The sequence below is a fragment of the Phasianus colchicus genome, chromosome 5, assembly GCF_987193195.1.
Source record: "Phasianus colchicus chromosome 5, bPhaCol1.hap1.1, whole genome shotgun sequence".
Classification (NCBI taxonomy): Eukaryota; Metazoa; Chordata; class Aves; order Galliformes; family Phasianidae; genus Phasianus; species Phasianus colchicus.
In genome coordinates, this window is record NC_143440.1 from 21,597,704 (window position 1) to 21,620,544 (window position 22,841).

The 22,841-nt window shown below is 36.1% G+C and overlaps 1 protein-coding gene across 2 annotated transcripts in view; it reads right to left on the bottom strand.

The window, feature by feature from the left end:
• Positions 1-15,848, bottom strand: part of LRRC4C (leucine rich repeat containing 4C) — a 97,747-nt gene extending 81,899 nt beyond the window's left edge. The window contains exons 1-3 of one of the 2 annotated variants that reach the window (XM_090140813.1): positions 15,803-15,848; positions 14,476-14,564; positions 13,198-13,331 (exon numbers count right to left, since the gene is read on the bottom strand). The gene's annotated coding sequence lies outside the window, so the exon portion shown is untranslated. Of the gene's footprint in view, positions 1-5,659; positions 7,531-13,197; positions 13,332-14,475; positions 14,565-15,802 lie in introns of those variants that run through there. The other variant, XM_090140814.1, reaches the window with a different exon arrangement.
• Between the last annotated feature and the right edge of the window lie 6,993 nt (positions 15,849-22,841).

Consider the following 22,841-nt stretch of genomic DNA (forward strand, 5'->3'; position numbering starts at 1 on the left):
CAAAACTTTCATCCTAAACTACCTACTACATATTCAATTGAAAACAGCGGAATCTTATAGGCTTCAGTAATTCAATGAGTGGGCAGTTGCACAGTGAATTAGAAGTGACATAATTATTTCCATCCCCATCACACCTGGTCATGCTTTGGGGGTGGATGCTAAGGACACTAAGGGAAACTCCAGATTTAGTGCCTACATAAGGTCTTAGGCAGTCTTTTGCTTAAGATCATGACTGAGGTATAACGATAAGCAGTGTGAGGAAACATGCACTGTTACGACTTACATTACACTCACCCCATTAATGACAGCCTACTTATGTTCTTGATTTTATTTCCTTTCTTATACAAGCAAAGAGATTATTGACATGAAAATAGAGAAAGGTTTGCAAGCAAAATGAAAATGTGCTGGAGATTTAAATAACATTAATACTTTTTAAAAGTTATTGTCATTGGCTTTAGGAATTAAATCTGACCCTTAATGCAATCATTCTTACATGCACAGTGAAGAAAAAGCACTGACTCCTAGGATTCCAGGAAGTCAATTTATATTGTACTGCCTACACAAACATGAAGAGAAACTGCATCCATATTTCTGAAGATTGTTTTACTGAAAAGGAATTGGATGGATTCCACATAGCCAAATAACTGAAAGACACCTCAGACACAAAAAACACCCTGAACTGGGTTTGCAGACAAACACACAATCATTTTATTTATTTTCCTGTGATACTCCTAAGTAGGCTTTGACTACTTGCATGCAAAAGCGTCATGGCTGGAAGTCTGTTTATCTTTGTTTGTTGAGGGTTTTTTGTTTGTTTGTTTGTTTTGGTTTTAATTCTCCTGGTTTTCTTGTCACATTGCACTCCCTCAGTCCTGACATAACAAGTACAAGATCTGCAGCAAATACTATGGGAGACTATTCCATGCTTTGATACTGCCTCCCTCCATTTCACAAGCAACAATGGTATATTTTGTCTCAGCATAGTGAATTCAGAATTTCAAGAGTTCTTAGAGTGGTGCAAATATTTCAAATTACAGAAGCTCTGGTATATATCTGAAATGCCCAATAAATAGATTCAGTCCTAGTAAGTCCATTGTTGTTTTTAATTGTCAGTGACTGCTATACTCCACTTGCCTGCAGCTATCCAATTAACATATCACCACTACACAAAATATTGTAATGTGTTCAATGTCCTAACAACAAGAGCCTCCCACTTCTCTTCCATCCAACAATTTTAACCTAATTGTGTTTTCAATGAATTAGCAAATGACAAGGAATGCATGTAAGTGGACAGACAATGCAGCTTTCACAGTCCTATTTTGATTGTTTTGCAAAGTTGTGCAGAGATACTCCTAGCCATTGAGTAAATAGATTGAGAAACAGAAAGAGAGAAAAGAGAGGGGGATGAAAAGCACAACTCAAGAAGTGGAAAACATATAACTTGTGCCGAGATATTGCTATGGCAACATTTAAACAATGAACAGAAAGCCCTGCAGGATTCTGCTCCCGCTTCCTTGGATACCAAATGTAGATCCTGATTCTCTTTCATTGTGTGCATGCACAAGCGCCTGATTTTTTGCCTTTTCCTCTGACTGCAAACTATCCAGGCCCCATACCAGGAACTGTGCATCAATTCATTTCCATGTATCACAGCATTTCCAACTGAAACACACCATTAGCACACTCATATTGCCTTTTGCATCCCTATTTCCAGCCCCAAGAGAAGAAAAAACTGTGATAGAAAAGCTGAAAACAGGCACCTTGCTTTTCTAAATAGCATCATGAAATAAACCGCTCAAAAAGTCATAAGTTAAGCCTCAATTTCTTCTGCTATTACAGCAAGCAATTACAAGAAGCAGAGGCAAGATACTTTCTATGAATAGCTCTTCAGGACAGCTCCTTACCCATGTTCCTAGAATTAAAAGAACACTGCAAGGCTGCCTTCCAGGTCACCACAACTGCTGCTATTGCTAAATCCTCCTGAACTGAGTTGTCCTGGAGGGTTAGCACTTTATGTTGAAGGAGGCTTGTTTTTATATTACAAATTTCACAAGGCAGGTGGCAAGGGGACAGATGGAGATGCAGAATGTGGGCCAAAAGTCCAGTCAGTTTGACTACTCCAGAAATAATTTAGTGGGTAGTAATTAATTGCATTTCTTCAGAATCATTTCCCTCCCAGACTGCAAGTGGCACTAATTCTAGTACTCATTTATCTCCCCTTGTTCCTGCACAGGCAATCAGAAAGAAAGCGATCTGAAAAAGGCAAACTGAAAGCACAGTGGCACAAGTGAGATAGAGGCTCTTGCATGCTGGTGACGTGCACAGTGCACTCCTTTACTGAATATATTGGCTCTTCATTCTTGACAGTTTGGCTTGTGAATTGTCACCCGCACCATGCTCTCAAAATTTGCTAAAAGCCTGTTTCAGATCCTGTGCAAAATCTTCCCATCTCATATCACCACAGCTAGAACCTTCATGTGGAAAGAGATTCAACTTCTAAGGTCACAGACAAATCATTTTTATACCTATGCGTAGGAAGCTATGACAACGTTTTGGAAATCCCCTTCTTTTCCTCCATTTCCTTACAATTTCTTGTACCCGTTCACATTTAGAGCATTCTTTCTTTGGTCTCAGCTAACATGAATGTTCATTTTTCACTCAGCACTATCAGGCTGAGATACTGCGATACATAATTTGCTGCTCCAGCAAACTGAGCATGCTCCTATTCTTGATTGGTGTGAATCACTCCTGATACGCAAAAAGGCATGGACTACATACAGTATTAACATGTAGTTTGTCAAGAGAACTTGAAGATCTCAAATTGTTTTGGAGAACAATTATAAGTGAAGCAGGAGTCTACAATAAAGCTTTCCCTTCTGCACAGGCTTTGGTTGCCTAAATATATCAGTTAAATATAGTTTCCCTTTACAGCACCAAATTCCAATGCAGTCCAAGGTTACCTCCAAATGGATGGTCCACATTTTGAAGAAGAAACAGCCTCTAGGATCACCACTGCTGAGTGGTACATCTGTACTTCCCTGCACATGCAAGGGAAGTAGCAGAGACAGCCAGTTCTTGACTCTGCCTGACAAGATGTGTTGCTTCTAATTTAGTTGGATGCTTAGCTTGATGCTTTTGGCAGTGTATTTTATGGTCAGTCCTTTGGGCTCCGGATAAGCCAAAGCACAAATGCTTAGAAATGCTATACTCACCCCTATTATGAGACTGAAAGAGTTAAACTATGGGCTGTATCATGTGTCTTTTGGCTACTGTATTAAGTGAATGATTCACTGAAGTGTGAAACTTGCCTATTTAGAAGCAGACAGCATCCATAGCTTTTTAACATTGACAAGATTTGCCTGTTTCAGCCCAAACCAGTGCCTAATTTCCCCAGTGTTTCTTTATCACATCAAGAAAACCCTCCTGTTAGTTATTATAAGAAATGAATGAGGCACCTATGGCAGCATCCTATTGTCAAAAGTCATATTTCCTCTATCAGATTTTCTGTTTATGTGTTCACTTCATAGCAATCCAGGGAAAAGCTTGGAGATGCCTTTTCCTTAGCCAGCTTCTTTTCCCTTCAGTAATTACTGAGCAGCAGCTTAACATAAATTTAGCTGCTGTATTACAGCAACTGCTGGTCTAAGTGTAGTCCACAATAGGGCACAGGCTTATAATGATACATGAAGGAATGAAGAACAGAGTTTTGTGCTTATTTTCAGATGCTGACAAACTTATTATCCATTTAGTATCCCACCAGGAAACGTGCCCAGAGAAATAAATGGGGCCAAAGTACTTCATACTAAACTGATTTAGCTGTACTGAGAAGAATGAGAGAAATTAGAAACTGGAAGGAACAATTTTTGCTGTGCCTGTTTCCTTCTTTTTCTAAATACAAAAGCACAAAGGATCTGATTCATTCATATGGCTGAACAAATATTCCAAGATTTCCTTAGGAGCAGAACTGGACCCTAAATCTTAATCCTTTACAAGTATCTAACACTTCAGAGGCTTGACCTCCAAACAGAAGTGCATGGGCACATTGAGAAGCAGGTTTCATTTCCATTACATTAAAAAATTCAAGACATCTACATGAAGCAACAGCGGTGACATGCATGAATGCAGAACTGCAAAGAAAAAAAATAATGAATTTATTAACACTTTTATCCAGGGAAGCTGAAGCTCTGGATTGTGTTGCTCCACATAGAAAGCCAGAGAAGAAGGAAATGCTGCCAGACCAAAAAAAAAAAAAGGTAAAAATCATGATCCATCTTTACCAGCACCTCACCCATCCTTCCTTCTTCCCCCCTCCTCCAGAATACTGCAGTAGAGAAAAGTAAAATTAGTTGCAAAGCTAGTTCTTTACCTTGCCTGAGAGAAACATCCATGTGACTTTAGTGGTTCATTTAACTATGTGCTTTTCTCTCTCCTTCTATACCAATTTTGGCCTAATATTTTCATTTCAAGGCTCTGCTTATGAAGGAGAATGGTGGAGGTAAGGAAGAAAAGAAAGGTATAAGGAGAAAAACTTCCTATCTACAAGGTATACAGTCATGCCGGAAGAGTGGACAGAAGTAGCCTGGTCCTCCACAGGAAAACAGGACCTTTATTTCAAATTACACGTTATCCTGACTTCCTTCCACACCCCCACATCAGATTTCTTAAGAAAGGGAGAGACATTTACTGGAATGTTACACATCATTGCTAATTTGTTAACACCACCATCTACAAGCCACTTTCTATTATTTTCATTATCAACATAATAACAAAAATCTCCTAACACAACTGTATCCTCTCACTCTACATCAAAGTAAATCTTTTTCAACTGTCAGGAAAGTCCTAGGGGAGACTGAAGGATTCACCACAAAATTGCAAAGAATTTCCTAGGAGATCTGGAGGGCATGAGTGGCTAGTACAGCCATTCTCTAAACTCCCCTTCAACAGAAGAATGCCCTCTCTCTGCCTGTTACTATTTGTTCTCAGCAATGGAGTGTAAAATATTCCATTTCCCTCAGAGCTGCCTCCTCAAAAAACATTACCACTCCCTATACCACCCCTTGCCCTATACACCCCTGCTCCTGCCAAAAGCCATACTTCACCTCCTTGCTTGATTATAAAATTTTCCTGTTAATACACCATATTGATCTGCAATGTCAGACTGGATGCCAGGACTGAAATCAGAGTTTATTTTAAACATTTACTAAACAAGTAAATAAATAAATAAACAAACCTCCTCTGTACATCCAATTATGTGCAACTTGCATCTGTTTTTTTACAGGTTGGACAACCAGGCAGCACTCACCACTCACTGCAGGGGCTTTCTCAAAAGATTCCTTTGCTAGTGAACATTTACAAATGCCATAAAGCCACACCGGCATGTATCTGCAACACACTGCCAAGGCTGGAGTTTTATGAACAGGAATATTTGAGCTACTGTGAGATTTCAGTTGTGCTCTCATTCTTCCTTTTCTCCCTTCCCAATGCCAGTTCCCCCCCCATCCCTCTCCCCTGCCTTTACCAAAATTCAATTGGATTCTTTACTCAGGTTGGGGAAGAGAGCAAAGAAAGACGTAGAAGAGGAAACGGGGCATGGTTGTTTTATTTATTTTTTTATCTGCAAGAAATAATAAAATAATAATAAAATGTAAAGGGTACTTACTATATCCTCAAAGACTATCCAGCTGGAAATCCGAGTGGTTATGAAAAAACAGGGTGGGGGAGGGGTTATGAAAACTACTTCATTTCAGCAACCAAACCAAAATTAAAAACAAGACAGGAAACAAAAATAAAAGATATCCAACTGCAATTTCCAAGCAATTTCAGTCCATGCAGGTACCAATCCAACCCAACACTGCTGAACTCTCTCTCTCCAGCAATTTTGCTTTTTTCTTCTTCTCTGTCCTTTATTTTCTCTGTTGTGTTCAACTTTTCTGTTTAAAATTGCTGTAGTGGTAACAATGATGTTTGCTCCACTAAAGAAAAGGGGTTTAAAACACCACGGAAAAAAAAGAAAAATTATTGCAGAGGATGAATGGTCTTTCTCCTTTCCGAAACTTTTCATTCCACAGTGGATCCTTTGCCTACTTCCCTTTTTCTGAGGTTTTCTGCCACTCTAGCTTCACTGCTCTCCATTGCTCGCTATTTGTTTTTTCCTCTGGAGAGCAGAAAGAGCTGTATTTCTGTTTAAGCAGCCCTCCATCTATATTATTTTCATGCAATTTTATCGTGATTATTAAGATCCAGGTCTTGCCAGGCAATTTTCTTCTTCCCTCTTCTTTGCTGCACTATCAATTATCCAATCTGTGTGTCTCCACATTAGAATGGGGATTCCCATTCTTCTTTTTCCCTATCCCCCACACTCCTTTAGGATAGAATCTCCATTTGCAATTAAATTTTTATTTGTATCTATCAATACAATAACTTTTAGTGTCTCTCCCTTCTCTCCAAAGATCTGATTAGATTTCCAATCACAACCCAGTGCGCAATTGGATTTTTGATTTCAGCAAGAAGCCAGCAATCCACAGCATCAGCACTCTCTTCCTCGCTTCAAACTCCACATTATATCCTTTTGCCTTCCCTCCAACTCCTTTGCATTTTCATAATCTCACATTAAATGGAATGAAGGAGGGAGGGAATAGAGAAAGATTCAAGGTTCCCACCAGCTGTCAAGAATAAATCCATCCCCTTGTTATTTTTTAAACACTCAGGATGGGTGTTTTTAACGCCCACTCTCCCCCTTTGCTCCCCACACTTCTCAAAATCTTTCTGATGTTAAAACTCCCCCGATGGGGCACAAAAGAAGCCTGGGGAGGCGTGATTTGTCTTCTTAGCCCTGTTTCGAAAGCACTGGTTTCCCTCTGGTTTTCATTTCAGCTTTCTCTCCATCTTTTGTCCAGCAGCTATAAAGATCCAGCAGCACCAAGATGGATAAACTTCTGTTTCTTCTTCGAGCAGAGAGAGAAAGAGAGAAGGAGAAGGATAAAAGCTCTCCAGCCTCTGCCTCCCTTTTCTTCTCGTTCTGTTTCAATGCAGCTCCGATCACATTTGCAATCTCTGCCTGATGTATTTCAGATCTACAAGTTGGATTTCCCTTTTGCACAGCAGTGAGTTAGAATCCCATCGTCTTCCACATGCCAGTTATCTTCCCCCTTTTCTTCCTTCCTCTCTCCCTTCCAAGATGACACATCCCCGGGAGCACAGCCTCTCCTCTCAGTTTTTAGTTTCATGCCTGAAACGCATAGCTTTCTGCACAGCCAAAATCCTTTCTCCCTCCCATTAGCTTCAGCTTGAATTCTTGTGTGTGCACGTACGTACGCATCTATGTATATATCCAGTTCCAGGCAGCTCCTGTTGTTGCTGCTGGGAGTAGATCCGCTTTTCTGTCGCTCTGGCTTTGTCTGACTCCCCACCTTTCAGAGGCACACTAGGATTTGCAAATGTCCCGGGGCCAGTCTTCCTCGCTATACTCCTCCTTCACCCCTTCCGTTCTCTTTCTTTTTTTTTTTTCCTCCCCCTTCCCCTTCTTTTCTCTGCTTGTGATCAGTAAAATACAATTACCCAATTACCTCCCATCATCTTAGCACTGATTGGTCAATTGCATTAACACTTGATGTCAGGGAAAGGGTATTGGAACTGTTCTGACGTGGCACTGCTGCCACCTGGTTGACAGTGTGGGAACAAGCTCCGAGTTACCTTAAGAAACCTCCAAGTCAGAAAGCAGTAATTGAAAAGCAAGGGATCGTCTTAAGGAACGGAATGGCAAAACTCATTTTCTTAAAAGCCTGTCTGATTCTGACAGATCAACCACTATTCACAGGTACCAGCCTAGCCACAGAGATAGAGGAATGACAGTGAAATAAAATACAGTTTTGCAAAAAAAGAAAAAAAATTAACAGTGGAAATCACTTGTCTATAGAGACAATCAGCCTTCTAATTACATAAATAAATATTTAAAACTTGTACATAAAACTTTGTACAAAAAAGTTACTTAAAACTCCATTTTGGCAGATGCTCCTCGCCAAAAGCCCTACAAAGTGCCTTAAGGTTTTAGTGGGTCCAACTGCTCCAGCTAGTTGCTGTCACAGGGACACAACAGCACAATACCCAGCAAATCTGCTGCAGGTTGTTTACCATGACTTCTGAACAAGGTTTCTGAGTTTTCAAAACTAAGTCATTAATCTGGGCTCCTAAGTGTTGAGATGTTTGCTGTCATTTAACTAAGATATGCTTGAAGTACTTAAGTATGTTTACATAAAGTGCTTGGAATTCAGCTTATGCCTTATATTTACAGGCATCTAAATTCTAAATAATTTTTACAGAAAAATTTGCATGCATAAAGTTGGACGTGCTACCCTCTGCAGGATCAAAGGAAACAGAATATGGATGATGTATGTGCCAGCATTTCTCTCAAAATTAGAAAGAAATTATTTATAGATCAAACTCCTCCACACAACCCCCAAAAAAGAATTAGTCAGGCGCTTTCATGGTAATTATAGCAAACTTCATATATTAAGCAGTAACTCAGAGTTATTCCATGCACATAATGATACAGCTAACTTTCTGAATCCTCTCTCATGAAGTCAAATTATGTTTGATATCCTTACTCATTCTGCAATCTATGGTGTGAAACTGGCATACTTGAAAATAAAAGAAAAAGTTTTAACTTATATGTCATATCATAAAGTTTCTGTAGAATTAAAAAAACCCATAAACTACTTGAGTTCAGTAAATAACACTTACTGAATCATTAACATTGACTTTCAGATTTATTCTACTGACTCAGAGGGCTTTCTGGTGAGAAAGTTCTATGATATGAGGAAATGAAACAAAGTCTAACTACTGCAATATCATTTAGCATCTGATGTTACCATCACTGACATCAATAGTAACAACAAATTCCCTACCATGAGTGAAAGGCTGTGTAGCTATAATAAATAGTCCAAATAAAATCATCTTTCAAGTGCACTGAATAAAGACTTTGGGAATTTTGGAGAAGGCTATAAGCGTGATATGAGATAAAGTTGCTGACAACCAAAAATCTTTTTTCTCAGATGTTAAGCTTATTTCATTCCTATCTGATTCATTGATGCTGATGATGTAAGTTAGGGCCTACGATGTTTTTATGACTCTTTTTCTTTTGAGTGTTTTAAATCGGGGGGGGGGGGGGAAGGAGGTAAAAAAGAAAAAAAAAAAGAATATTCCCTGAATGATAAAATCATCACAGCCTAACATAAGGCACTTTTTAAAGAAAAAGTGGAACAAACAACTTCCTGGTAATATTAGAGAACTTGTGAGTAAATACAAAGGTTGCTATACCTAAATTTAGATATACATATATATGTACCAGAAGACACACAGCTTTTAAGGATCTAATCAGAATTTAAGACGCAAGCACCTACAAATCTACAGCATCTCTGTGGATACAAACTACTGTATTCACAAAAAGCTACAAAGTATTTCATTTCTGTCAGAAATAAGCATATTCTGCATTTTGATACCATTCAAATTGCCAGTAGTTAAGTAATATACATGAAGATATTCTTGCATTGACAGGACTAAACACAAAATTAATATCGACTGCAACATGCTGTAGGCAATGATACAATCTTCTATCCTCAAGTTTGTTATTTTTAATATCCCAGCTATGCTTTTATCACCTAATCAGCATAGAAAACAGAGTGATCACATTCTCACAACATACTTTTAACATTCGATTAAAGCAATCTTATTTGGGACATCATGAGATGACACTGTATGTTGTATGCAAAGGTGCATGATATTTACTAAGCAAAATCCAAAATATGCTTATCTGTTTCTCAAGCACAAATGCCAGCTACACATCAAATCTATTCAAAGCAGATATGTAAGTGTTATCACAATACATCTTCACTAATGAGATATTAAAAAGGTATCACTGGGTATGGACTAAGTTGTTTGACTTTATATAGTACATTGCACATTAATGCCTTCAAATGGTATTATTTGTACATTGCTTTCAATCTTCTATTTTGAAGGCTTTCCGAGTAACAAAAATAATTCCATACATATCTGTTCAGAAACCTCATTTGAGAATGTGCTGATATTCAAGAACAACGAACTCTGGAAATCTTTGGACAACACACGTGACACAATATTTCTAAATAATGCCAGGGTGAGAAAAAGGAAATATCTTGGGGGCTTCTGTTCTGTTCCTAAACTGAGTAGTTGCTATTTTTCATGCTCTTTCCCCACTACTGGCCACATTTAAATGAAGGTGAGCGTTAAGAAAAGCAGCTGTTATCTTGTCTTCCTCAGCCTGGAAAGAGCCCTGGACACTATGGTACAAAATTCCAGTCACACAGTGGAGGTAACTAGGTTCTGGCTCTCTTTCTGGATCAAGACCATCATGAATCAAAAACAAACAGTGAAAGAGTGAAAAAAAATAAGCACAGATTAGCAAGGAAACTTCGGTTGGAGTATGTTTCTCTGATACTTAGTATGGTGTGAAATCTCAGATGTGTGTACTGGCAGATGTTCACACAATGAACATGGACAATGACCAACTATCATAACAATTCCTTATTGATAAGTGATAAGAGTTGAAGAACAAAACTTCTGACTGTGATTAGCACTGAAAGTAATTAATGCAAAAGACTGGATACAGAATTGTCAGTTATTTGGTGAATGAGAAACATGACTAAAGTCTAAGAAAAGTGAAATCTAGTTTTCAAATAAAGAAGAAAAACCTTAAAACTGAATAAGAACAAAGTTCAAGGAAAAGTGTGAAATCAGACCACTATGCTTATATAAAGAGAAAAGCAGTTCCCAGGTTCTTCCAAGCCAATCACAATTCTGCCTTCATTTAAATAAATATGAAAAAATCATAAATGAGGCTGTAGAACATACTATTCTTTCTATTTTATTAAATATTGGTAACAAAAATCTACTTTGGAATCATGTGGAATCAGAGCTTCAATTATCTTTTAGCCTATTGCTTATAAAGAAAAACAAAAAAATGCTGACAAATATACTTTTATCTGTGGAGATCTATAGTATAGTTCACTAATTAATTAACGGATTCAATAGATGCTAAAAACCTCATAAATAATGTCACAGGGAGGATGTGATTTTTGTAATATAATTTAAGCTCACAGTACATATTTACATGTGTATGAAGATTTTATTGATAATTGTTCAATTGTTTTCATATAGAAAAAATGAAAATAAAATCATGAAAATTAGCAGCTGAGTATAGTGCTGTCTCATGTATTAATCTTCACTTATATTTGATCTGACGTTTGCAGTTCTAGTTTTAAGTTTTAGTTGATAGGTAATTTCTACTTGGTCATAGAGTCAAAAAAAAAATAGATTTATCCTCCATTCAGGAAGATCTGGGTAGAACCACAACATGTGCTTTTAGCACACAGAAAGTTCAACTGATTGTTCAATAAGCCCATCTCTTCATAATATCATAGTATCTATTATTTCTGGTAAAGACAGAACTGAATGTTGTTTTCTGTTGTGTAAATTTGAAAGAAATTGTTAATCGTCCAATTGGCTTAACAGAACAAGCTTCTGTAATTACTTCTACTGAAGAAACTCAGTTAGGAACATCTTCGATGTTAACAACTCATCACTAAAAGGCAACATGCTACATAGAAAGACTTTCTAGATTTTGTTTTATGCTTTATTGTCAGTGTTTCCATTACAGCAGAGTCAACCAATTCACCAAGCTAAGCATGAGTGAGCAGCAAGTCATTGCTGCAGAGAAGGCTAATGGTATCCTGAGCTGTATTAGGCAAAGTGCTACCAGCAGGTTTCCCTCTACTCTGCATTGATGAGTCCACATCTGGAGTACTGTGTCCAGTTTTGGGCTGCCCAGTGCAAGAGAGTAGCAAAGGGCCACAAAGATGGAAAGAATAGAGAATGTCTTCTATGAGGAAAGGCTGAGAGATCTGGCGAAGAGAAGGCTCAGAGGAAATCTCAAAGTATACCTATAGGGAGAGTGCAAAGAGGACTGAGCCAGTCTCTTTTGTGGCTCTAGGGCCCAATGATAGGACAAGTAGTAATAGGTACAATCTGAAACACAGATTTTGTCTGATCATTAGGAAACACACTTCCTTCTAACTGTCAGCCCTGACGATCCTGACATTTTCCTATAGCTTTAATTCCAGGCACAGAATTCAATTACAGACAAACTACTTCCTCACCAGGACAAAGTGCCACTGACATTAAACTGTAAATTCACAGGGAAGGATAACCTGTTTGATTTCAATTATAAATGCAACTGTAAATGACAATAGAGCGTGGTCTTTCATTTTATTGTCAAGCCCCATCTAATACTTCAATTTTGCCAATAAAATGAAAAACAATAACTTACTGTTACTTTAAGTCTTTAAAATTTAAGAATATAGACAACTAGACATGGACACAAATTATACTAATCCTAGAGTGATGCATCTGTACATCATAAGAGCAATTTTTTCTTCAGTGAATTTTAAATACCAAGATTATGATATTCTGATATCAAGATAGATGCATCAGACATCTTAATTTCTTCTACTGTGGTGTTACCGTGACTGAAAAACACAATTTGCATTTATTGAAAATAAAATCTTTACTATATATGCCTCAAAAACATAATGAATAAAATCATAGCAGCAAAATTGCACTGCAATTTGTTTAGCATAAACTCAAAGTGAAATTTTAGTTTGGGGAAAAGAGCTTCAGAAAAGACCTCCCAGACAAGGAAAATTTAACATAGCAGATCTCTAAATTTTCACTGCAAAAAAAAAACGGTAATGACATGCTTTAACCATGCAAGATCCTAAAGCAAGTTTAATTATAGCTTTTGAAAAAAATGGTAAAAGAAGAAATGGTTTGTGCAATGACATCATTGATAGATAACACTGTCAAAATGAAAGAGGAAAAAACAGTTCACAGTACAAATAACTGTTACTAATAATTACTGTAGTAAATAAGATAACTCTTCTTCTAACGTCTATTTTCAAGTACTTATAACTTTCTGAATAAATTTCTTCCAATTAGATATCTTCAGTTTCCTCTACACATTAAATCTGGATGTAATTTGTAAATGTAAGACAAATTAGCACTTAATTCTCAAATTACAGTTTAACTCTGCTACACTTTTCTTATATTGTATTTTCCACTTAACTCTACCATGTAAATCATACTGTACATAATAACCTATTTTCTTACCATCAATCCTTCGAGTACTGTGGACACTGGTGAGAATATCAAAAACCACATAGACAGGATCCACAGGTTTTATATTTCCAGAGTACTTGCATGCTCTCAAGATAGATTATACCATGTCTTGTACACCTGTCACTCTACCTGTAAAATAGAAATTATATTTACTGAATGTGTTAAAAGGACTCAGAACATGAAGAGTTCTACAGCCTGAGTGCATTGTATAGGACACCAAATCAACATATGATATGCACCATAACCTGCAAAGCAAATTGGAAAAAAAACGTAGCAGACGGGAAACAAACAAGAAAAACCCCACTAAAATTAATTATCATTTTTTTTTTTTAGTATCTGAGCAATCCATAGCTGATACTAAATAATTTAAGATTCCTGAAGGTAGTATGATATAAACGTACTTTGACAGACATGGACTCTAATCAGATGAATTAAAAAGTGAGAGAACAATTTAGAATCTAGCAATGAACGAAGGCAGTAAGCACCATATTTACACTCATAAGTGCTCTGAAATATGGTATAAGTTGGTAAAAAAAAAAAAAACACAAAACTTTCACCTGGATTTTCCAAATTTTATCATGCAGTCTTCTTCTCTCACTTTTATCTCCACAGTCCCATTAATTCCCATGGAAGTTGTATGATGTTTTAAAGAGCGTATGAAACCTGAAATACCTAATTATCTTTCAGCATCAGTGTAAATAAGTGGATTAAAAAAAATCACAGAATCATAGAATGGCTTAGGTTGGTAAAGACTTTGAAAATCATCTAGTTTGGAATTTACCTGATTACTGCTACACTAGAACAGACCAATGGTCTTTCTAGTCCATTGCAGCATCAATTCCATAAAGAATGTGTACTCCATAGTAATTAGTTCCACAATATTCACTTCATTAAAAAGTGAAAGAGTAAAAGAATAGATTTGCACTCAAGTACTGAAAAAGTTACAAGGGGAATATTTAAACACATTATGGAGTCAGTAAGAGAAAATAGGTTTACTACACATCTTTGTTCCCCTTAGGATACGATTCCACAAGAAATTCTAAAGAAAGTTGTGTAGAAAACATTTCTAATGATTTATTGAATGTATGATAGAAATATTCATAAGAATTTAAGAAACTCTGTCATGACTGGTGAAAATGGTTAATAGAATAATGATTATTTGAAGTGTATATTTAATATTTTTTTTTAAATGTTAGTGATACTTCAGACTCAGTTTTCCTATAATCTCTCCAATATTCCTCCCCAGGTGGTGGAATTTTAAACTGAAACCTACCTTACTAAATCAAATCTGATCTTCAAGATCTATGGAGGAGTGCCTTTTAAAGGGGATTTCTGGTGATGAAGAAGGTAAAAAAAACCTGCAAGAAATGAAACATTACTTTAAGGAGCTGTACAGAGTTACTGTAGGATTGTTTGGAAAAATAAAAAAAATAATAGTGATGTGAAGAGTTTGATTTTGTTGATTGTCTATCACAATAGTTTTCTTTCTTTCCCCTACATTTCTCCCTGCATTTCCTAACAATATTACCTGCTTTAAACTCCTTTGTATATATGTAAGTGTAAATTATCTCCAACATTATGAAAAAACCCACAAACTGTTATTTAAGGTAGTAGAAATGCTAATAGTGCCAAAGTTTTTGGCTCTGGGCAATAACTATGGGTAATAACAAGAAAATTGGGACACCAGGAGGAAGTTTTCAAATTTTACAAAAATTATATACAAATACATTCAGTGAAAATTGGGAGGAAAGGGGACAGGGTCTTTTGTTAAAAGTATTTCAAGTGGAACTTATTCTCAAAAGCTCACTCTGTTAATCCAGCTCCATTTGAAATGGGCTCTCCTAAGAGGAGCAAGCTAAAATTAAATTTTGGACGAGCCATTCAGTAATTCTGTGTGAAAAGCACATTCACAAAAGCAAGACTTAACCATCTGTGGTTCTAAAGTACATAAAGCTCGCTTAACTAGAATTCCTATTCTAGAAATATGGAAGAGATATTTAGGTCCTAAGTACAAACGTAATGCAAATACTACCAAAAAGAAGGGTATAAAGTTGTTTCAATTTTGTATTAAAAACTTTTCCCAGAAATGGCCTGAGATTAACATTAAAATTAATAATTTTAAAACAAAAACACTGCTAACATCAAACAACCCCTAATTTGATGTTTTGTAGAAACAAAGGTTTTTTTCTTGTTTTCTTTTTTATTTTATATTTTGTCCCCTCCCTCCTTAAGTTACATCACTTATAGGAAAAATAAATAAATAAAAAGAAACACAAGTAGCAATAAATAACTGGTTCCAAAGTGATTATTTTTACATAAGTATTTTTCCTTAGCATTCAATTAAGAATTAAAATAGTTATTAAACAACATGGTAAGACTTAAACGTTGTTATTTTCAACCTTGTTTAGTATTGATTTGTTTTTTAATAGTCCCAAACGCTACAGGAATGGATATTTTCATAAAAGAGCTTCCCAAACATCTGTGACATTTATAATCAATGAATATACAGATGTTATAATTGTGAAATAAACAGGAGAGTTTAGCTAAACAGATTATAATAACACAAAACAAACAAACAAGAAGATAGAACGCTTACCCACATCCCGGACTCACTGCAAAACTCCAGAGGAGGGATCTCCAGAAGAGATCCTTTCCCACTGGTAGTCAGCTCTTAAATGGGTCTAGGTGAGGTGAAGCCAGGCTCCACCCCTTCCGGCAGCACAGGTGAATTGCCTTCACCTGTGCTCCTATGGCTGATTCATTGCTTGCCTCAGGTGATCAATCAGAGGTTCAGGCCGTGACTCAGCAGTTCCCATACAGATGTTTAAAATACAGACATCATTTCTAATTTATTTATTCTAAAATAACATTACCTCTGGTTATCACAATGTACTTATTAAATCTGTAAATGAATATACTACAATGAGAAGTAGATGCAGACTGGTCTGTGACTATTTTAGCTTAAAGGTTATCTAGTTTATAGGCAGGATGTCATGTTTCCTGTTAAATTAATGATTTACAGAAAATAACTTGAGCTTGCTGAAATTAGCTCATTTGCTAAAGTATAGGTCCAAAGACACCAAAACATCACAAAATCTGACTGTTCTACAAACAAAGCCACTAGGACAGATTTTAACTGGCATTCAGTTGCTGAAATAAGTGGATTGGAACATTTTGGGATTTACAGAGTTTGTCTAAGTGCATTAGTCACCTAATTCCATATGTCTTCATCTTTAAAAGCCTTTCAAGCAAGAGCACCATTTATTTGTTTGCTAATATATGAGAAAACAACACATCCTAAATGTGTAAAGTCCATGTGTAATTTACAAAACTAAGGAATATTTCAGGTAGTCAGCACCATTCATTTCAACTTAATTACACCAAGTTATTTGTGGCTATTCCATTTTCAGAAAGTCTTAATTTTTATTCCTTACTTTCAACAGAAGAAAAACAGCGTCTTGTCATGATGGTATTAGGTGGGAGGCTGAGTATGGCAGAATGAGTCAGTTATTAAACCTGCTGGTCAGTAAAGAAAACCCCAAATCCTGTAACTTAGGTTATTACATTATTAAATTATTCTGTGCAGACAAAAAATACATTAGATAATATACTCACAGCTTCAAATTTATTTACAGAATATAATATTAAGATACAGAGAATATCTGAGATATAAACCTTACTGCAGAAAACTTGAAATACTGGCATCTTATATATTCCACCTTTAACAAGCTGACTGATGCTTGCTCTGGGCTAGTTCTGTATTTCACTCGTGCATACCTTTGGGATTTGATTCTCTAAGACATTTAAATGAGATTTCTATAGAGCAATCGTACTAATGAAGACCTGTATTCCAAGCTCTAGAATGGCAAGGATTTCTGCTTTTGTTAAATGAGAGCAAGTATATACACTGAAGCCCTTTGTCACACAACAGTGTGGGAGTAGAAGAGTCTGTTAGGTAAGGTGCTAGGAGTGAGAGGGAAGTAAGTACTGACTACTTGCAGCTGTAACACATTATTATTCATTGCATGGTGTGTCACTCTGACTGTCATAATGCACAGCAAAAAACATATACTGAGAACAGTACCGAGAGGGATAGCAGAGACACAGGTCATTTTGGGGAAATACTTCTGTCACGATTCAAGCACAGGTTTTTCCTTGTCGCTGAATGGTTCTGGCAACACAAGCTATCAACTGATAACCAACAACAAACAAAATTACAGATCAAGACATACTTGTGAAGGTTTCCTGAGAAGGTGTTAGAATTCAGTGTTTAAAATACTCTGTTAATATTATTAAGCCACATTTGTTAGCATTTGAGAATGTGATCTGAACATATAGGTCCAATGTGTGAACATCTGTATGGGTGTGGGTGTCAGCAAAAGACTATCATACCAAGGAACCTGGATTAATGTTCTAATTTAATCAGAAATTTAATGTTCTAAACAACACAAAATATGTCCCTTCTAGTCTAACCATTTCCTAGTTCAATGAATACTTGGAGAACAGGGAGAGAATATATTAGAATAATGATGCTGATGGCAAAGGTGGTAAGAGAAGGTCAGGATAAATGCCGGAGAGAAAATTAGAAAACATTTGTATACTCTCAATAGCAATAGCTATGTTTGTTGTTGTTGTTTTTTAATATATATTCAGAATTGTTATTCAGTGACTTTCAGGAAAACTTGTTAAGAAAAAATCAACAAGAACAAAAAATTGACACTTTTTAAATGGAAAAAAGAAGTAACTTTAGAGATAAATTATGTTATTTCAGCATGCTGTGTATAACATCTTGGATTAATTCAGAACCAATCCAGATAAAATGGAAGAAAGTGAAATTTAGTTATATGTAATCTTAGAGTATGAATATAAAACTATTAATATATTATTAAAATATTCTGATTTCAACAGACACTTGAAAAATAGCAAAAAATGTAAGATGGTCTGTGGCTGTGCCTGGTGCATTTGCACTGCAATAGGAAGACAATTATTTCTGAAAGGTTTCTAACATTTCAAACTATTAATTGTCAGTTCCCATTTGACAAGAAAGTATAAACAACGAGTTTGCTAGAAATACTTTCACTAGAAAAGTTGAATTATTTGTTCTCTTATACAACATGACTGTCTGCTGTACTTTTGCCTACTTATATTTACACATAAGTACGCATTTGTATACACACGCATACACACATTTTTGTCTGCTCCTGTCAAGCAGAGTCAGAACAATTTTCCCTGCAAATATAGCTTTAAGCATCAACCTAGAGAAAATAAATAAATATGAAATTTAGCAGATTTCATATGAGAAAAAAATGAAATCATCAGAAGACATGAAAATTCTATTATGGATCAATATATAAATTCAAGCCTTCCCCAACAACTATCATTCCTGTGCCAAAGGACAGACAAGCAGTAGAGATTTCTCCTTCTGCTGAGGTCTTTCTATGCTGCCTGCCAGCACTACCATAGCATTAAGGAAACTAAAATAGAACTGAGTATAATACTACAACTAAAGGAGACCAAATTGTTTCCTTTCTTATTATACTGTGTACTGTACTGTATTCCCAAAGAATCATTTACTTCATGTTGACTCATCAGTGAGCTTCTTCTGTACAGGCTTCATTAAAGATGACACAGGTATAAATTTCAGTTGGATAAACTTCTAGCTATGTATGACTTTTTCTCCAATGTATGTAAGACACGAACACAGACTCATGGAATGCTATGAGATCTTAAAGTAGTCTTCTGTCTTACATTAATTTATGAACTTCTATATCTCCCATTCCAGGTAAGCTCAGCAAATGTATGAGTCAACTCTTGATTTTTCTTCTTGCTTTCAATAACCACTCTAACAAAACTTTCCAGAAGGCAAATGTGGTTTTATGTAATAACACCCTGAAGCAGAAAAAGGTTGCACACAAACTTCTCTAAGCGTTTATATTTGTAAAACCTCGAATTATAAAGCACACATTCTATGCATGCATTTCCTATATTTTCCATCCTTATCTTGTCTTAATTATGTATGAAAATCAATTCATCCTTGAATCATTCTCAAGTTACTAGAAAAACACAAGACAAAATGTAGAAATGCAAGTGCCAATGATCTTGCTGCAAATTCATAGATTAAAAACAAAACAATTTTATCAGTGACACTGCTAAGAGCAGTACAGTTATTTTCCTACAGATCCTCACTGTATTATGAGTCACACTGTAGCAGAGTAAAATAGATGCAGTCATACTCTCTGTTAATATGGAACGAGACTTCTGAAGACTACAGTTCCCAGCATACATAGTTCTTATTAACTTTCTACAAATGTAAGTATTTCTAAAAAACACAAAATCTGCAATCCTTACCACAGTATTACAAATGAAAGCTGCCCAATAATACTTTAGGAAATAAACTGTCACCATTCTTGGGACTTTAGCAAGTCCTCTGAAAATTTCAGGCAAAATCCTACCCGCTCCTTTACAGTTCTAAAGCCAACATAATTCTTCTGTGGAATCTTGTCTAGTTAATATGTACTATGCATGATACCAGGTGCTGTTGTGGCTTACTGTAAGGGAAAGTCTGATATACACCAAGCATGGCTTATAGTGGTCATCTGGCTATGATAGCAATCTCAATAATAAGATGGTTAGGAAGAGAACAATGTCTCCTTCTTTCCTAATTTCTCTAGAGCTTCCCAGCAGGAAAAGTAAATGTTTCACAAGCGTGAAAATTATACAAGTTTGTCTGAGCTCAAGAACCTGAAAAGAGGAACAGAGATTAGCCTTCTGTAATCACAGTTGATTCTCCTGCTCTGATTGACAAAGAAAAACAAAGTCAATATCTCTTCTCAACTGAGCTTCATAGTCTTGGAAAGAACAGCTTCATTTTGACGTTCATTTAAACCAGTATATTACTTTGCAATTCAGCTGCCACTCAAATGAACAAGATGTGGTGCTAGGATAAAAACACATGTAAGGATATATCATAAACTTACACTTTTTTCCTGCCTATGCAGAACAATAATCTGCCTTCAAATTTACAGACCTTGTCACTAGAACTGCAGAAAAAAAAATTTGATTTGCACACATCTTGTTGGACTGGCCATGTTCTAGCAATCGGCATAAAGCAAGTCTCAAGACAAAACCAATTCATTTCTTCTGGCAATAAACAAACAAATAAACACAGAAACACACACTCATATATATAAAACAGAATATTTATCTCAGAATGGCTTTGTGCTACTCTTGCACTTCATTTCATAGATCAGCTCCCAGATAACCATGAGCAGTTTATTTGCCTCTCAAAAGTTACGGTGCTTAGTTTAAGTGGCCAGTTTAATTAACTTATCCTATTATTGTCATTGCAATCTATGTGAAAATCATTGCATTTTTGTATAAATTGAGAGCATGAACACAGGTGGAAAAAAAGCAGAAATATATAATAATTTCCAAGTGAGAGACCAAACCAGTCAGCTTCACAATTTTAGAACTATGAATGGATTTTTACCTTGATTGCCAGTATAAATATGTTTATACACCATTAGAAGGTCATACAGAAAGTCTGCAATGTTGCAATGGAAAGATAGACTATCTTGACTCTACAACTTGTCTGCCTTATTCTGAACTCAAAAAATGAGGACATCCAGCAGGTAATTTATTATTATTATTATTATTATTATTATTATTAACTATTCTACGTCTCTTACAAGGCCAACAATCATACTTTTTGACAGATATTTTTCCTGGCTTGTTCAGAAAGACTTCAGAGATAGATATATACAGTCTAATATTTCAGTATCATAAAGTGATACACAGTATTAAAATTTTTAAAAACTTGCTACAGCCTAAATCCACTACAGTCTTGTCCATTGCCAATAAGGATCACATCTTTCCACAAATTCTGTGCAATGAGAAGTGTCTCCTTTTTTTTTTTTTTTTTTTTTTTCCCAAATGCTTGTTTTCTAGATCTTTCTCATCATTGTCATTAAACAGTGTATTAAGTCTGGCTAGTTTGGAGTTAGTTTTCTTCACAACAGCTCGTATGATGCTGTATTTCAGATGAGTGATCAAAACAATGCCAATAACACATTATGTTTTAGTTACTGCAGAACAGTTTGCACAGCATCAAGGCATTCTCTTTTTTTTTTCCATTCTGCCCCCCACAGTGAACAGATTGAGGAATATGTAAGAGGATGGGAAGGGTCAAAACCAGGAAGATGACTCAAACCAATGACAGAGAGATTTCATGCCATAAAACTTAATGCTTTGACATAAAATGGGGGAGAGGGAAAGGGTGTTTAGGGAGGTTAGCCCCCTTTCACTGAGGAACCAGTTGGGCATCAATCAACTTACGGTAAATGGTCAGCGACTGTCTTCATTCTCTCTTTTTTCTCTCTACTTTTACTTCTCTTTTACTTAGTAAATAATTTTTTAGCTGAGCCTACAAACTTTCTTACTCTTACACTTCCTTTCTTTACCACAACTCTTTTTAAGTAAGATTTGCAAACTAAAAGTTGAAATTTTGTAAAAGCCAACTCACAAGTCAAAGATTTGTACTGAGAACTGTAATATACAAAAACTTGAATTAGCATCGTAGGTTAGCATTCGGAAATTCTTCAGTTTCCTACTAAAAAACAGATTTTTTTAAACTAGTTAAATAGATCACTTAACTTGGTTGGGGTTCAGTTCCACCTCCTCATCACAGGAACTTGCTTGCTCTCACTTCAAATAAACTTTTTAAAACAAATGTTTTAAAGATTTCTCTTGCTTTACCTAATATGGTAGTGTTAACATGACAGAAGGTTGTATTTTTTTTTTTAACTGAGGAAAGCTTTTCTAATGCTATTAGAAAAGTTATTCTAAGTTTTACATTTTCTCAGTTTTTATATACAATTAAACTAATCTGCAGAGTTTTAACGCTCTGTGAGTCATAGCTAATTGCAAATGTACATTCACTTTCAGAAGATTTAGTCCAAATACAACCCTCATAAAATGAGACACTCACTTATGTTCAAAGCAGTTCTTTTTCATATTCAAAGAGATTTCTATCAAAAATATTCAGATTAAATTCACTTACGCACACAAACAAAAAAAAAAATTAGGAGAATTAATAATTTCAGTGTAAAGAGCTGGAATTTTGAAGTATAAAAACATCTGTTTGAGAATTTGCTGTTTTTAGGATTCTCTACTTGCTCCTTAATTTGAACACCAAGCGAAAACTTTTATCACCTTTGTGGCCCTCTGCCAGACTCCTTCTAGGAGACCCATGTCTTTTTTGGACTGGGGAGCCCAGAACTGAACACATAAGTCTAAATGTGACCTCACTGGGGCAGAGCAGAAGGGGAGGATCACCTCATTCAACCTGGTGGCCACAGTCTTTTTAATGCATCACAGGATACCACTGACATTCTTGGCCACAAGGGCACACTGCTGGCTCATGGCCAACCTGCTGTCCACCAGAACATGTAGGTTCTTCTCCACAGAGCTGCTCTCCAGCAGGTGAGCCCCTAACCTGTACTGATGCAAGTGGTTATTCCTCCCCAGGTGTGGGACTTTACACATGTTCTTGTTAAACCTCATCAGGTGCTTCCCTGCCCAATTCTCAGTTTGTCCAGGTCTTGCTGACCAGTAGCACAGCCTTCCAGTGTGTCAGT